The sequence below is a fragment of the Bos grunniens genome, chromosome 20 (genome assembly GCF_055505025.1).
Source record: "Bos grunniens cultivar Pamir isolate PY7600 chromosome 20, Bosgru_T2T1.0, whole genome shotgun sequence".
Lineage (NCBI taxonomy): Eukaryota > Metazoa > Chordata > Mammalia > Artiodactyla > Bovidae > Bos > Bos grunniens.
Genome location: NC_141184.1, coordinates 16911435 through 16928737, shown reverse-complemented (window position 1 = coordinate 16928737; position 17303 = coordinate 16911435). Strand labels below are relative to the sequence as shown.

Below are 17303 nucleotides of genomic sequence, written 5' to 3'. Positions count from 1 at the left end.
TGTTCTAAGGGTCAGTCAGCAGCACAAAGCGATCAATTAACAGTCATTTTCTTGGCCTTAGAAAATACTCCGAAGGACCTGTCAGGTTACATCACTAACACTCGGGCTGTGGTCAGTGTCACAGCCATCTGGTCTGCTGCTGGGCAGCCTATGGACCAGCAGTTTCTAATGCCTCTCTTTGGGGTTAAAAGCAGGAACCAAGATCCTGATCAAATTTGTGCTGCCCATTTTGCTACACTTACTCACTGAATTATCAGCACACTGAACAGGGCAACCTATCACCCTCATAGGCTGAGCACAAAGTGCTCTGATGCAAAGCCACAGTTGTAAGGCAGGTGCCTTGTTGTTGTTTAATGATTAAGTCATGTTCATCTCTTTTGTGACTTCATGGACTGTCATCCACCAGGCTCCTCTCTCCATGGGATCTCCTAGGCAAGAATACTGGAGTGGGTTGCCATTTCATCTTTCAGGGGATTTTCTCAACCCAGAGATCGAACCCAAGTCCTTGGCACTGATAGGCAGATTCTTTACCACTAAGCCACCAGGGAAGCCTATGGCAGACTTGTAACTCCTGAAAAAAGGTAGCCTGTATTTTCTGTGGCAAAAGAGGTGTTTCCACATTCTCCTCCCAAACTGACCACATCAGATCAAACCAATTTTAAGAACAAATCCCAAGCCAAAATGTCCTGTGCCCCTTTGGGTTGATGTTGTTGCTCAGCCACTCAGTCGTGTCACACAGTCTTTTCAACCCCATGGACTGCAACACGCTGGCTTCCTTGTCCCCTACCATCTCCCATAGTTTGCTTAAACTCATACCCATTGAGTCAGTGATATCATTCAACCATCTCATCCTCTGTAGTCCCCTTCTCCTCCTGCCTTCAATCTTTACCAGCATCAATCTCTTATAATGAGTCAGCTGTTCACATCAGGTGGCCAAAGTATTGGAGCTGCAGTTTCAGCATCAGTCCTTCCAATGAATATTCAGAGTCGATTTCCTTTAGGATTGACTAGTTTGATCTCCTTGCATAATCTTTTGGGTTATATGTTAGTATATAGAGCAAGTAAGTGACCATGGACTGTTTCCACAAGAGGTGGGAGTTGCTTGTTGGTTCATTTTATATTCCCTGTAATTACTGGCAATACACCAAAGATCAGCCAGATGCTCTTCCTTTGGTCATAATGAATAGAAACTGGCCTGAGACTACATCTTCATTTTCTGAATTAAAACCTGTTGGTATCCCTGGAACTTACTATGGTGACTGAGAGACCCTGGGAGCAGGGGAAGGGGTGTGTTTGAGGCCAGTGTTAATTGCTTGCAGTCCTGTTAACCAGAGTCTTTATTTTTAATTGTAGGATAATTACTTTACAATGCTGTGTTCGTTTCTGCCTGTAAAGCAATGTGAATCAGCTGTAAGGATACATGTATCCCCCGCTTCTTGAGTTGATAGCTGTCTTAATTATCTTCAGAATGGTATCAGTTGGTCTCTGCTACTATATGCTTCTCATAACTGAGAAACTGGAAACATTATAATTACTCTTTCCATATTCCCTGATGGTTCAGTAGTAAAGAACCAGCCTGCAATGCAGGAGATGCAGGAAACACAGATTTGATCCCTGGGTCTGGAAGACCCCCTGGAGGAGGAAATGGTAACTCACTTGAGTATTCTTGCCTGGGGAATCCCATAGACAGAGGAGACTGGCAGACTACAGTCCAGGGGTTGCAAAGAATCAGCCATGACTGAGTGACTAAGCACACACCTTCATTGTTAAAATGTATAATTGTAATTGCCTGCGAAGAGTTAACTTATTGGAAGGGACTCTGATGCTGGGAGGGATTGGGGGCAGGAGGAGAAGGGGACGACAGAGGATGAGATGGCTGGATGGCATCACTGACTCGATGGATGTGAGTCTGAGTGAACTCCGGGAGTTGGTGATGGACAGGGAGGCCTGGCCTGCTGTGACTCATGGGGTCGCAAAGAGTCGGACACGACTAAGCAACTAATCTGATCTGATCTGATGCTGGTTTCCCAGGTGGTGCTAGTGGTAAAGAACCTGCCTGTCAATGCAGACCTAAGGAGGCAGGTTCAATCCCTGGGTCAGGAAGATCCCCTGGAGGAGGGAATGGCAACTCACTCCAGTTTTCTTCCCTGGAGAAGCCCATGGACAGTGGAGCCTGGTAAGCTACAGTCTATAAGGTCATAAAGAGTCAGACATAACTGAAATGATTTAGCATGCACATGCTGTTTTTACTTAAATGATCCAGGATTCTCTTCCTGGATTTCAAAAACTCAGAGTATTTATTTATATAACTATAGGATATTTCTGAAGAAGGCAATGGCAACCCACTCCAGTACTCTTGTCTGGCATATCCCATGGACAGAGGAGCCCGATAGGCTGCAGTCCAGGGGGTCACTAGGAGTCGGACACGACTGAGCAACTTCACTTTCCCTTTTCACTTTCATGCATTGGAGAAGGAAATGGCAACCCATTCCAGTGTTCTTGCCTGGAAAATTCCAGGGATGGGGGAGCCTGGTGGGCTGCCGTCTACGGGGTCGCACAGAGTCGGACATAACTGAAGCGACTTAGCAGCAGCAGCAGCAGGATATTTCTTCTTATATCAGTGAATCTTTTCATCTGAAAAGTCAGATGTCTACATATTCTTCCATAAAGTGGGTGATTATTTTCCAGTCCTGTCTGTCTGACCTCTCTTGTCGGAGCTCTCATTCCATGTTTGTACTTACAATTACCTGTTTGATTATTTTCTTCTTTGTCCTATACTTCTGCTTAGAGGTATACAGCTCCGAATTTGAACTCAACTTAATGGTTCTGTAATATTAATTCTTCTCTTTTAGTGCTTTTGGCCCAGCTTTAAATTCTACTATTGGATTTTGATTTTTTCTAACATATTATGTCCCATAGGGTTTCTGAGATGTTAATTATTAATATATCTAAATATTTTGATGTGTCTATTACATTTTTATTAATAATAGAGCCTTTTATTTCTGCTTCATATTAGAAATTCTCTCCATTTGTATATCATTCCTCTCAGTAAGTGAATTTGTACTTATGATGTTCTCTTGTTTTAACAACACACCTTTACTTGATTCTTATAATCAAGTAAAAGCAAAGGGCTTGAAAGCTCTATCTATTGTCCTTTACAGTAGTCTTTTTTTCAATGAGAATCCTGACTTCACCTTCAGTTCAGATCAGTTCAGTCGCTCAGTCATGTCCGACTCTTTGTGACCCCATGAACTGCAGCACACCAGGCCTCCCTGTCCATCACCAACTCCTGGAGTCCACCCACACCCATGTCCATTGAGTTGGTCATGCCATCCAACCATCTCATCCTCTGTCGTCCCCTTTTCCTCCTGCGCTCAATCTTTCCCAGCATCAGGGTCTTTTCAAATGAGTCAGCTCTTTGCATCAGGTGGCCAAAGTATTGGAGTTTCAGCTTCAGCATCAGTCCTTCCAATGAATAATCAGGACTGATCTCCTTTAGGATGGACTGGTTGGATCTCCTTGCAACCCAAGGGACTCTCAAGAGTCTTCTCCAGCACCACAGTTCAAAAGCATCAATTCTTCAGCACTCAGCTTTCTTTATAGTCCAACTCTAACATCCATACATGACCATCGGAAAAACCATAGCCTTGACTAGATGGACCTTTCCTTAATTTACTGTTATACTGTATGTTTTTCATGGCCCTGGAACCAATGTATTTCTCATTCTAGAACAAAGGGGAAATGCCTAAAGTGCAGTATGTGTTTATGAACAATATTTGTGGAATCATGTTTGATACCCAGAGTATAGATATTTATCATTTAGGTCTCAGATCTGACCTACTCTTTCTGGGAAAGTCTCACTGACCCACTTAAAATATGCACTCCTATTATGTGTTTCTGAGCACTGTGCATTTGGATTGTTAGAGTCTTCTTAAGTTTATTGTATTTGTTTGATTGCTATCATTCTATGCTATGAATTATGCAGAAATGGCAGGTATTGTGCTTGCTTTGTTCAACATTCTCTCTGCTGTGTTTAACATGTTGACTGGGGTATAGTGAGCTCATATTACACACTATGAAAATGAATGTAACAGACTAGAATTGAATGGAATTTGTTGATATGGAAGCTAAAGCTGAGTAAGTCTTAGGAGGAATCTTAGAAGAGGATTTTTTTTTTTTTCTGTTCATTGTCTCCTGTGTTTGGGGGTGGTGGTAGTTTAGTTGCTAAGTCATATCTGACTCATGTGATGCCCCCCGCTCCAATCATAGACTGTAGCCTGCTAGGCTCCTCTGTCCATGGACTGGGTAAGTGTGCTTAAGTGAGGACCAGATTTCCTCAGAAGTTCTGTTCAAATTGACCCTTAGACAGAGAGAAAGAAATAAACTCCAAAGTATTAACAGATATGCCTGCCTGCCTTTTAGAGTGTCTTCATGTCTTCACTTCTGCAAATGATGGATTAAGGAGGCTTTGGCACCACGTACTTTACTAGAATATTAGAGGTTCTGTCGTTACTCTCTTGTTTGCTTAATTCCATCACCTCTTTCTCCATCAAAGCAACCAACAGGACCCAAATCCTTCCACATTGTGCATCTTTGCTTATTACTCACATATATAAAATGCAACTAACTTTACGAATGCATAGACTCCTTGAAACTTTCTATTTCACAAAAATTATTTATATGAATATCTCCATACTTTGCTTTTCTCTTTAAAAACACATTTCATTTGTAAATCTTATCCCTTTTCTTTCTTGCAGTTCTTTTCCGTGCTCATTTTTCTTGAAGACCTGGTTAAATAGAGCCAGGAGGGATTAACTTGCACTGCTAATATTCAACTTTCCATTTGTTCCAAAAGCTACAAGGCAATATAAAGGGAAAATAAATATTAATAAAATATTAATTGAATATACTGTGATGGTTGGTTTTACCTGTTAACTGTTTAGTCAAGTTAACAGGTAAAACCAACCATCACAGTATAAGAAAAAAAAGTGGCTGTGGAAGCCAGTGAGATTTGGAGAGGCGCTTCCTGGTTTGCCCAGTGGTAAAGAATCCACCTGCAATGCAGAAGACACAGGACATGCCAAGAGTTTGATCCCTGGGTTGGGAAGGTCCCCTGGAGGAGGGCATGGCAACCCACTCCAGTATTATTGACTGGAGAATTCAGTGGACAGGGAAGCCTGGTGGGCTACAGCCCATGGGGTCAGAAAGAGTAGGACAAGACTGAAGTGACTGAGCATATAATGAAGCATTACTGTTGTAAAAGGAGCTGAATTTTGCTGCTTTGAAGTTTTTTCTGTCTCTATGCTACATAAGCCTGTTTGGAGACAGGTTCTTGGATATTTCAATCATCTTTGAAGCACTTATTAGTATACTATGATTTTTAATTTCATGATATATAATTAATTTTGATAATATTTTTAATATCAACTCTATCCTTCCATTAAAAAAGAAAAAACAGATTGTAAATATTCTCACACTCTACCTAACCCTTGTTCTTCAGTTACTCAGTCATGTCTGACTCTTTGTGACCCCATGGACTGCAGTACGCCAGGCTTCCCTGTCCTTCACCATCTCCCGAAGTTTGCTCAAATTCATGTTCATTGAGTTGGTGATGTCATTCAACCATTTCATCCTCTGTTGTCTCTTTCTCCTCTTTCCTTCAGTCTTTCCTAACATCAGGCTCTTTTCCAGTGAGTCAGCTCCTGACATCAGGTTGCCAAAGTATTGTAGTTTCAGCTTCAGCATCAGTCATTCAAACTTTCAAAACTGATTTCCTTTAAGATTGACTGGTTTGATCTGCTTGCAGTCCAAGGGACTCTCAAGAGTCTTCTCCTACACCACAGTTCAAAAGCATCAATTCTTTGGTGCTCAACTTTTTTCGTGGTCCAACTCTAACACCCATACATGACAGCTGGAAAAACCATAGCTTTATCTATATGGACCTTTCATCAAGAGCCTCTTGATGAAAGTGAAAGAGAAGAGTGAAAATGCTGGCTTAATACTCAACATTCAAATAACTAAGATCATGACAGCTCGTCCCACCACTTCATGGCAAATAGATGGGGAAACAATGGAAACAGTGACAGACTTTATTTTCTTGGGTTTCAAAATCACTGCAGATGCCGACTGCAGCCATAAAATTAAAAGACACTTTATCCTTAGAAGAAGAGCTATGACAAACTTAGACAGCATATTAAGAAGCAGAGACATTACTTTGCCAATAAAGGACCATCTACTCAAAGCTATGGTTTTTCAAGTAATTATGTATGGATGTGAGACTTGGGCAATAAAGAAAGCTGAGCACCAAAGAACTGAGGCTTTTGAATTGTGGTGTTGGAGAAGACTCTTGAGATTGCCTTGGACTGCAAGGAGATCAAAGCTGTCAATCCTAAAGGAAATCAACTCTGAATATTCATTGGAAGGACTGATGCTGAAGCTGAAGCTCCAATAATTTGGCCACCTGATGCGAATAACTGACTTATTAGAAAAACCCTGATGCTGGGAAAGATTGAAAGCAGGAGGAGAAGGGGACGACTGAGAATGAGATGGTTGGATGGCATCACCGACTCGATGGACGTGAGTTTGAGCAAGCTCTGGGAGTTGGTGATGGATGGAAAGCCTGGCATGCTGCAATCCATGGAGTTGCAAAGAGTCAGATATGACGGAGCAACTGAAATGAACTGAACTGAACTGATATGGAACTTTGTTGGTAAATAATGTCTCTGCTTCTTTTTTTTTTTTTTTTCTCTGCTTCTTAATACACTGTCTAGGCTTGTCATTGCTTTTTTACCAAGCAGCAAGTGTCTTTTAATTTCATGATTGCAGTCAGCATCTGCAGTGATTTTGAAGCCTAAGAAAATAAAGTCTCTCACTCTTTCCATCGTTTCCCCATCTATTTGCCATGAAGTGATGGAACCGGATGCCATGATGTTAGATTTTTGAATGCTGAGTTTTAAGACAACTTTTCTCTCTCTTCTTTCACTTTCACCAAGAGGCTCTTTAGTTCTTCTTCGCTTTCTGCCATAAGGGTGGTGTCATCTGCATGTTTTAGATTATTGATATTTCTCCCAGAAATCTTGATTCCAGCTTGTGCTTCACTCAGCTTGGCATATTGCATGATGTAATCTTCATAGAAGTTAAATAAGCAGGGTGACAATATACAGCCTTGATGTACTCCTTTCCCAACTTTGAACCAGTACATTGTTTCATGTCTGGTTTTAACTGTTGCTTCCTGACCTTCATACAGGTTTCACTGGAGGTAGGTAAGATGGTCTAGTATTCCCATCTCTTGAAGAATTTTCCACAGTTTGTTGTGATCCATACGATCGAAGAGTTAGCATAGTCAATGAAGCAGAAGTAGATTTTTTATGTAATTCTCTTGCTTTTTCTATGATCCAACAGATGTTCACAATTTGATCTCTGGTTCTGTTTCCTCTTATAAATCCAGCTTAAACATGTGGAAATCCTTGGTTCATGTATTATTTAAGCCAAGCTTGGAGAGTTTTGAGCATTACTTTGCTCACATGTGAAATGAGCGCAACTTCAGTAGTTTGAGCATTCTTTGCCAATGCCTTTCTTTGGGATTAGAATGAAAACTGATCTTTTCTAGTCCTGTGGCCAGCACTGAGTTTTCCAAATTTGCTGATATATTGAGTGCAGCACTTTCACAACATCATCTTTTTGGTTTGAAATCCATCAGCTGAAATTCCATTGGACTTTGCACTCCAAGCTGTCTGGCTATAGGTAAATGATCTGGGTCATTAAGATCTTTTTTTTTTTTTTTAATAGTTCTCCTGTGTATTCTTGCCACCTCTTCTTAATATCTTCTGCTTCTGTTAGGTGCATACCGTTTCTGACTTTTATTGTGCCCATCTTCGCATGAAAAGTTCCCTTGGTATCTCTAATTTTCTTGAAGAGTTCTCTAGTCTTTCCCATTCTGTTTTTTTTTTTTTTTCCCCTCTATGTCTTTGTATTGATCACTTAGGAAGGCTTTCTTATCTTCCTTGCTATTATTTGAAACTGCATTCAGATGAGTATATCTTTCCTTTTCTCTTGCTTTCGATTCTCTTCTTTTCTCAGTTATTTGTAAGGCCTCCTTAGACAACCATTTGCCTTTTTGCTTTTTTATTTTCCCCTTGGTGATGGTTTTGATCACTGCCTCCTGTACAGTGTTAGGAGCCTATGTCCATAGTTCTTTAGGCACTCTATCAGATATAAACCCTTGAATCTACTTGTCACTTCAACTGTATAATCTTAGGGTTTTGATTTAGGTCATACCTGAATGGTCTACTCGTTTTCCCTACTGTCTTCAATTTAAGTCTGAATTTTGCAATAAGGAGTTCACGATCTGAGCCACAGTTAGCTCCTGGTCTTGTTTTTGCTGACTGCATAGAGTTTCTCCATCTTTGGCTGCAAAGAATATAATAAATCTGATTTCAGTATTGACCATCTGGTGATGTCCATGCGTAGGGTTTTCTCTTGTGTTGTTTGAAGAGGGTTTTTATTATTTAAAATTTGGTTATATATCTACAGTGAAAATGATCTCCCATTATTTATTTCCCATTTAGTGCTATGGTTTTTAACAGAAAGTTCTTTAATCACTGTGAAATGAAATGTCTCTAGGCATAGATAAGTCACATTTCTCTTTTAAAGATTAGATAGAGCTCTACCATGAAATCATCATTTTAAGTTAACACTAATTTATCTAGTAATTAGTCTAGTAAAGCCTTGTGTCCTTCTTTAAAAATCATTTGGTAGTTTTTGCTGGCCTAGGTCATTATTGTTTAATAAGTTTTTAAATTTAAATTTACATGTAGTAATTTATATTATCATGATTGAATCAACTACTTCTGTATCTATGGCTGTGTATTTTTCTCATTTCTAACATAATATTATTGTATGTTAATTTTAATTTTTAGTGCACCCTCCCCCAGTTACTTTTAACTTGAGTTTTTGTATGTAAGATACATCGAAGATTATCTTGTTATTCAAAACCATTTTCTCCTTTCCTATCACTGTAAGAGGATGATATTGCCCTGCACTTATCCAGTGAATTTCAGTGCCTCCAAATAAGTAATGTGCATCACTGGCCACATGTGATTTGTTTGGCAAAGAACATCTGAGTGGCAAAGTGCAAGCAAATGCTTTAAATGCAGTTGTGTGCTTGTTGGTTCTCCCTGGGTCATAAAAATTACATCCTCCATGTGGTTACTGAAACCTCAACCTGAGTCCCCAGTCTCAGTCCGCATAGCCCGGAGAAGTTTCAACCAACACAGCCCTCCGAGGATATCAGCAAGAAAGAAATCTTAGATATCATAAGCCACCAAGATGACAGGCTTATTTGTTAGTGCAGCAAAGTTGATTAACACAAGAGGAAGATTTACTCCAGTTATTTATAGTCAATTTTAAATATAAAATCTTATTTTCAAGTAATCTGTCATCAGTTTTGTTATTCCTTATATTCCCTTTTATTTACTTTTCTTAAAATTGCAATTTCAGGAGTATCTTTTTTTAATTCAGGTCATTATTCATAACTGTGTTTCTTACATTACAGCAGTTCACATTTTTATACTGTATGTTTATCATTTATTTCTAAGTTTATTAAATATATGACCATGGTTGTAGCCTTTGAAATATTCATTTTTTAAAAAGCTTCAAAACTTACAGCCACATGCATGATTAATTTCATAAGTGTTCCTTGGACACTAATAAAATATACATGTATTCAATATTCATAGAATGCAAAATCAGATATTCATGTTTGAGTGGAGTTTATTGCAGTATTCAATTCATATGTGTTCTCATTTATTAATTTCTAATAGATTTTTCTATTTCTGAAAAAGATATATTCCATTCTCTGAGTATCATTCTATTTTTATCAACTTCTCCTGCATTTCTAATTGATTGAGTTTTATGTTTGGAATGCTAAATGCTCTGGTACTTACAGTTTTATGAGGAATATGTCCTCCAAGAAAATTGTATTTTATCATTGCATATTACCTTATTTAATTTCAGCCTTAAAAGAATATATTTATTTTCCCTTGCTCCAGCTCACCTGTTCCATTTTTTTTTTCTAAAATGTTGTTGTGCTATTTCTAGTAATTTAGTTTTATTTTTCCCTTTTCTATAAGTATATTTCATATCACAAATATTGCTTAGACTTGATAGCACAAAATTCCAAGCACACTATCATTGAATTAATCAGATATAAAATGCCACCAGACACTACTTATTCTTCTTTCATTTTCTCTCTTCTTAAACTGTCTGACTTAGAGTTGTTTAGAGCATTTTCTGAAATATTTTTCTTAGATGAGGTAACCAAAACTGGGAGTCCTTAGTTTTTCTTCCAACTAACAAGTAAATGATAAGTTGTCAGCCAAAAACATTCTGTAGTTCTTCTTCTCTAGTAATCTGCTAAACTAATTTTTAAATACCACATTTAATATAATTTTTGAAATATAAATAAATTGCTCCATTGCTTCTGATTTTTTTAAGTGCTTAAATTCAAAAATCATGAGACATTGCCACTATATTCCTTTCCTCCACCAAAACACACACACACACACAAACCCCATCCTTTCCTTTTTCCAGGGCGTATGCCTGCTTGTTATTGATGCTGTCTAGTTGCTACTGCTAAGTCACTTCAGTCGTGTCCGACTCTGTGCGACCCCATAGACAGCAGCCCACCAGGCTCCCCCATCCCTGGGATTCTCCAGGCAAGAACACCGGAGTGGGTTGCCATCTCCTTCTCCAATGCATGAAAGTGAAAAGTGAAAGTGAAGTTGCTCAGTCGTGTCCGACTCTAGCGACCCCATGGACTGCAGCCCACCAGGCTCCTCTGTCCATAGGATTCTCCAGGCAAGAATACTGGAGTGGGTAGCCATTTCCCTCTCCTGGGGATCTTCCTGCCTCAGGGATTGAACGTGCATCTCTTGCTTGATAGGCAGATTCTTTTTTTTTTTTTCTTTAATAGAAAATTATTTAATTAGTATACATGTGTTCCCCATCCTGAACCCTCCTCCCTCCTCCCTCCCCACACCATCCCTCTGGGTCGTCCCAGTGCACCAGCCCCAAGCATCCAGCATCGTGCATTGAACCTGGACTGGCATCTCGTTTCATACATGACGTTTCACATGTTTCAATGCCATTCTCCCAAATCTTCCCACCCTCTCCCTCTCCCACAGAGTCCATAAGACTGTTCTATACATCAGTGTCTCTTTTGCTGTCTCGTATACAAGGTTATCGTTACCATCTTTCTAAATTCCATATATATGCGTTAGTATACTGTATTGGTGTTTTTCCTTCTGGCTTACTTCACTCTGTATAATAGGCTCCAGTTTCATCCACCTTATTAGAACTGATTCAAATGTGTTCTTTTTAATGGCTGAGTAATACTCCATTGTGTATATGTACCACTGCTTTCTTATCCATTCATCTGCTGATGGACATCTAGGTTGCTTCCATGTCCTGGCTATTATAAACAGTGCTGCGATGAACATTGGGGTACACGTGTCTCTTTCCCTTCTGGTTTCCTCAGTGTGTATGCCCAGCAGTGGGATTGCTGGATCATAAGGCAGTTCTATTTCCAGTTTTTTACGGAATCTCCACACTGTTCTCCATAGTGGCTGTACTAGTTTGCATTCCCACCAACAGTATAAGAGGGTTCCCTTTTCTCCACACCCTCTCCAGCATTTATTATTTGTAGACTTTTGGATCACAGCCATTCTGACTGGTGTGAAATGGTACCTCATAGTGGTTTTGATTTGCATTTCTCTGATAATGAGTGATGTTGAGCATCTTTTCATGTGTTTGTTAGCCATCTGTATGTCTTCTTTGGAGAAATGTCTATTTAGATCTTTGGCCCATTTTTTGATTGGGTCATTTATTTTTCTGGAGTTGAGCTGTAGGAGTTGCTTGTATATTTTTGAGATTAGTTGTTTGTCAGTTGCTTCATTTGCTATTATTTTCTCCCATTCTGAAGGCTGTCTTTTCACCTTGCTAATAGTTTCCTTTGATGTGCAGAAGCTTTTAAGTTTAATTAGGTCCCATTTGTTTATTTTTACTTTTATTTCCAATATTCTGGGAGGTGGATCATAGAGGATCCTGCTGTGATGTATGTCAGAGAGTGTTTTGCCTATGTTCTCCTCTAGGAGTTTTATAGTTTCTGGTCTTACGTTGAGATCTTTAATCCATTTTGAGTTTATTTTTGTATATGGTGTTAGAAAGTGTTCTAGTTTCATTCTTTTACAAGTGGTTGACCAGATTTCCCAGCACCACTTGTTAAAGAGATTGTCTTTAATCCATTGTATATTCTTGCCTCCTTTGTCAAAGATAAGGTGTCCATATGTGCGTGGATTTATCTCTGGGCTTTCTATTTTGTTCCATTGATCAATATTTCTGTCTGTGTGCCAGTACCATACTGTCTTGATAACTGTGGCTTTGTAGTAGAGCCTGAAGTCAGGTAGGTTGATTCCTCCAGTTCCATTTTTCTTTCTCAAGTTCGCTTTGGCTATTCGAGGTTTTTTGTATTTCCATACAAATTGTGAAATTATTTGTTCGAGCTCTGTGAAGAATACTGTTGGTAGCTTGATAGGGATTGCATTGAATCTATAAATTGCTTTGGGTAGTATACTCATTTTCACTATATTGATTCTTCCAATCCATGAACATGGTATATTTCTCCATCTATTAGTGTCCTCTTTGATTTCTTTCACCAGTGTTTTATAGTTTTCTATATATAGGTCTTTAGTTTCTTTAGGTAGATATATTCCTAAGTATTTTATTCTTTATTCTTATTCTCAGGGATTGAACGTGCATCTCTTGCCCGATAGGCAGATTCTTCACCACTGAGCCACATGGGAAGCCCATATGCTTGCTTCATTAGCACCTGGTTTTCCAGCTCTTCTAGTAACGAGGCTGTACCAAGTTGCTGTCCATGGAACATGGTTGGAAAGTTGTGCAACCTCCATTTTACAGGTTTACAAAGAACACAGTTGTCCATGAGTGTTTCTTTCCTCTTCCCAAAGCTGCAAACTGGATAGGGTGGCACTCATGCTAATGAAAACAACTTCCTTGAAGATAGTGTTAACCGCAGTTTGGCAGAAACTAGCTTCCTGATTTCTCTCAGGAAATAGAATTCCCTTTCCAGATTACATTGATCACATTGGTATGTGGGAAAGGAGTAAAATTCTGTGTTATTTAATGTCTCTGCTTTGCTGTGGGATGGAGGAGGGATGGAAAGTCTTTTTCCTGGGGGTTCTCAGAGTGTGGCTCATGAACCAGTGAGGACCCCAAAGACACTTCCAGGGTGTTCCTGAGGTCAAATCACTTTGAAAATAACATTAAGATGTCACTTGTCTTAAATGATGGTGTTTAAGTGTGTTGGCACAAAACTGCACAAATCTCCATTTTATTGCTCACTGCAATACATGCACAGGAAAAGTCATTCCCTTATTTCACTTGAGAATGTCCTTGAGGAAACAGTAATAATTATTGTTATCAAAATTTGACCTTTGTGAGTAAAGCTCTTTAATAGTCTGTGTAAAGACATAGGAACAAAGCATGAAGCATTTCTACTACATACTGATATAATTGTTACCCACCGCAAAAAATAGGTAGGTAATTGTGTGTGCTGTCAGCTGAACTGGTTGCTTTTTTCATGGAATGCCATTAATACTAGAAAGAATGACTGAAAGACAAATGATGGCTGTTTGAACATGAATATTTGGCAAGAGAAAGCACCTGACAGTATTTATTGATGATGATAACATTTGAGCTTTCAGGGGAAAATCAGAATTTTGGACAACTTGTGTCCCCAGTGACAGCTGGCAGCTTCACTATACTCAAAAACATTTTTAAAAATGGATTTTAGTGTGTGTATGTATTTCAGCAGTGCATAATAAAGTGGGTGACTATTTGGAAGATTCATAGTTAGGCAGTATTTTCCAGATGATCAATGCATGATGTTACAAATATGCATAAATAAAAGAGTTAGCCAAAATGCAAGAGACCAGTGAACTCTAATGTAATAGAAGGTGAAAATTTTATTGATATGGACTTAGGTTCTACACAACAACTAGCTTTTGAGAAACTGTCACTCGTCAAATTTTGGTGTAGTTACAAAAATAAAATATCAGCAAGTATCTGAACAGGTTGAAAACACCCTAACTTTTCCAAATTCTTATCTCTGAAGACATATTTCATCATGTGCTTCAATCAAAATAATGAATCACAACAGATTGAATGCAGAATTAGACATGAAATCAGCTGCCTTCTGATAAACCAGACATTAAAGAGATTTGCTAAAATATGAGATAATATCACTCCTCTCAATAACTTGTTTGGGAATATATATATGTATATATATTTTATATGAACAGGTACCAAATGTATCACTTTATTTTTAAGTAAATTAGTGAATAGATTATTTTTGAAATCCTTCATTTTAATTTCCAATGCAGTACATTTCAGTGGGCATAAAACACATAAACAAAAACTCTTCTGGATCACTAATTGTATGTAAGAGCGGAAAGGATTTCTGAAAAATAACTCTTGGTTTACCAACATGTTAGAGAAAGTGAAAAAATTAAAGTGTCAGTTCTCAGTCATGTCTGACACTTTGTGACCCCATGGACTGTAGCCCACCAGACTCCTCTGTCCATGAGGATTCTCCATACAAGAATATCAGAGTGGGTTTCCATGCCCTTCTCCAGGCAATCTTCCCAACCCTGGTATCAAACCCAGATCTCCTGCATTGCAGGCGGATTCTTTACTGTCCGAGCCACCTTTACAAAAACACATTTCCAGGATATGTGTGTGTTTCACTTTCTCATCACTATTTAGGTAAATTAGTGAGGCTATCCAAAATGGACCCAAATCTGTCAGGGCTTTTTTTTTTCCTTCCATATACTGCCACTGTATCATCTGTTCCCTTCTTTCCTTGTGGAACTCATCTCTCATTAATTCCACCTTTTAATATTTTGCTTTTGATTATGTGATCTATTTGTTTTAATTGCAATGCATTTTAATATTTTTATTCAGTTACTATGCTTTCAGTATACTAATTTATTTTAAAATTAAAAACTAATGACTTGAGTTGCAGGGCATATATTTACATTCTAAGGGAATATACTTACATGTTCTTTTGATTTAGTGGACTCATTGGTTGCTTGTTCTAATTCCAGACTGCTTGTGAATTCCCTCATCATTAGGCTTCTCCTGGTCTGCCTGGTGCTTTGTCTTCCTCTCCCTTGTTAATGGATTTTCCTAGGGAAGTTGGTATTTTGCCTACTCTCAGCTCAAAACATTCTGTGCATCACAGTGACATTCCACAGAGAGGCAACATTTTCTTCTGTGTTAGAAGTTCAACTCCTGTGGGGCAATGAACTACAAGCCTTGCCCGTTGTCAGTATACACTAGGGGCTACAGAAGAAATCTCCAGTCCCAACTGTCCTCATTTTCCTCTGAACTCAATCCTGCCCTCATATTGTGTGAAAAATTCCCCTAGATTATTGCCAGGACTTAAAAAGCACAATAAGATTTTGTAATATCATAATTCATGGCAAATAGATGGGGAAACAATGGAAACAGGGAGAAATTTTATTTTCTTGGGCTCCAAAATCACTGCAGATGGTGACTGCAGCCATGAAATTAAAAGTCACTTGCACCTTGAAAGAAAAGCTATGACAAAACTAGACAGCTTATCAAAAGCAGAGACATTACTTTGCTGACAAAGGTCCATATATTCAAAGCTATGGTTTTCCCAGTAGTCATGTATGGATGTGAGAGTTGGACCATAAAGAAGGCTGAGCGCCAAAGAACAGATGCTTTTGAACTGTGGTGTTGAAGAAGACTCTTGAGAATCCCTTGGACTGCAAAGAGACCAAACCAGTCAATCCTAAAGGAAATCAACCCTGAATACTCACTGGAAGGATTGATGCTGAAGGTGAAGCTCCAATACTTTTGCCACCTGAGTGAAGAGCCGACCATTAGAAAAGACCCTCATCTTGGAAAGATTGAAGGCAGGAGGAGAAGGGAATGATAGAGGATGAGATGGTTGGATGGTATCACCGACTCAATGTACATGAGTTTGAGCAAGCTCTGAGAGATGGTGAAGAACAGGGAAGCCTGGCATGCTGCAGTCCATGGGGCCTCAAAAAGTCAGACAGGACCGAGCAACTGAATAACAGGTGACCATAATTACATTAATGGAAGGAGCTCTACATTTTTTTTTCCCTCCACAGAGGAGCCCAGATCTCTCTTGGAACCATGGAATTACAATCTCCACCTTGGCCCTGTCACCCTTGATTGTGCTGGGCTAAAGAATAGTGTTATAAAAGATCAGGTTCTTGGTTTATTCTTGCACCTGCTGTGTGGGTGCTAAGTCACTCAGTAGTGTCCAACTCTTTGCAACCCCATGGACTTTAGCCTTCCAGGGAGGTTCTGTCTGTGGGATTCTCCAGGCAAGAATACTGGAGTGGTTTGCAATGCCCTCCTCCAGGGGACCTTCCCACCCCAAGGATCTAACCAGAGTTTCTTATGTCTTCTGCATTGGAAGGCAGGTTCCTTACCACTAGCTCCATCTGGGAAGCCCTTAATAACAACCTGTGTGTGTGCTAAATAGCTGCAGTCATACCTGCTGGAATTCCTGAAAAAATCTAGGGTTTTGCATTTTCACTTTGCATTTTCACCCACATCTTCCTGGGTCCAAGTTTTAGTCACTGCTATTTTCAGGAGAACTGTATGTCCACATCTTTTATCCATAGTGCTGAAACTCACAGAAGTCTGGAAACAAAAAGTCTTGGACAGCAAAACTGAACCTAGTGAAAATATGCACAGGTCTCAGTGTAGAACTATATATGTGTCTTAGGATGGAGTAAAGTCCCAATCTCCCTCACCATGGCTCTATATAATAGAAATTATATGTATCATATTGTGTTTACAAAGATTGAAAATTTCTAAATTTTCAAACATACCTGGTTCCATTGGATGCTGTGCCTTTGTACTTGAGGGCTTCCCAGGGGGTCCAGTGGTAAAGAATCCTCCTGACAATGCTCTTTGCGGAGGTTTCTCCTTTTTCATCACCCTCCTCAGCTACATTTCATTGGACAGCACACATTGTTCTTGCTGCAGGACTAAATTTCAATTGGTCATTGTCACTCAAAGAATTCATTTGTAATTTTTCTGCTTGCTTTTTAGACTTGAGAAACAGTTTTCTTTTCAGGCCACTAAGTCCCTGACCATGTGAATTTCTTCATTATTTATTGTTCACATGGTAAAAATAAACAGAGGTGAGGTGAAGTCGC

At 39.2% G+C, this 17303-nt stretch overlaps 1 long non-coding RNA gene across 3 annotated transcripts in view; it reads left to right on the top strand.

Annotated features, from left to right (window-relative positions):
- Positions 1–1803: 1803 nt before the first annotated feature.
- Positions 1804–17303, top strand: part of LOC147350141 (uncharacterized) — an 89796-nt gene continuing 74296 nt past the window's right edge. For all 3 annotated transcript variants that reach the window (XR_015149185.1, XR_015149183.1, XR_015149184.1), the window contains exons 1-2: positions 1804–1903; positions 2032–2176. This is a non-coding gene — a long non-coding RNA (uncharacterized LOC147350141). The remainder of the gene's footprint in view (positions 1904–2031; positions 2177–17303) is intronic.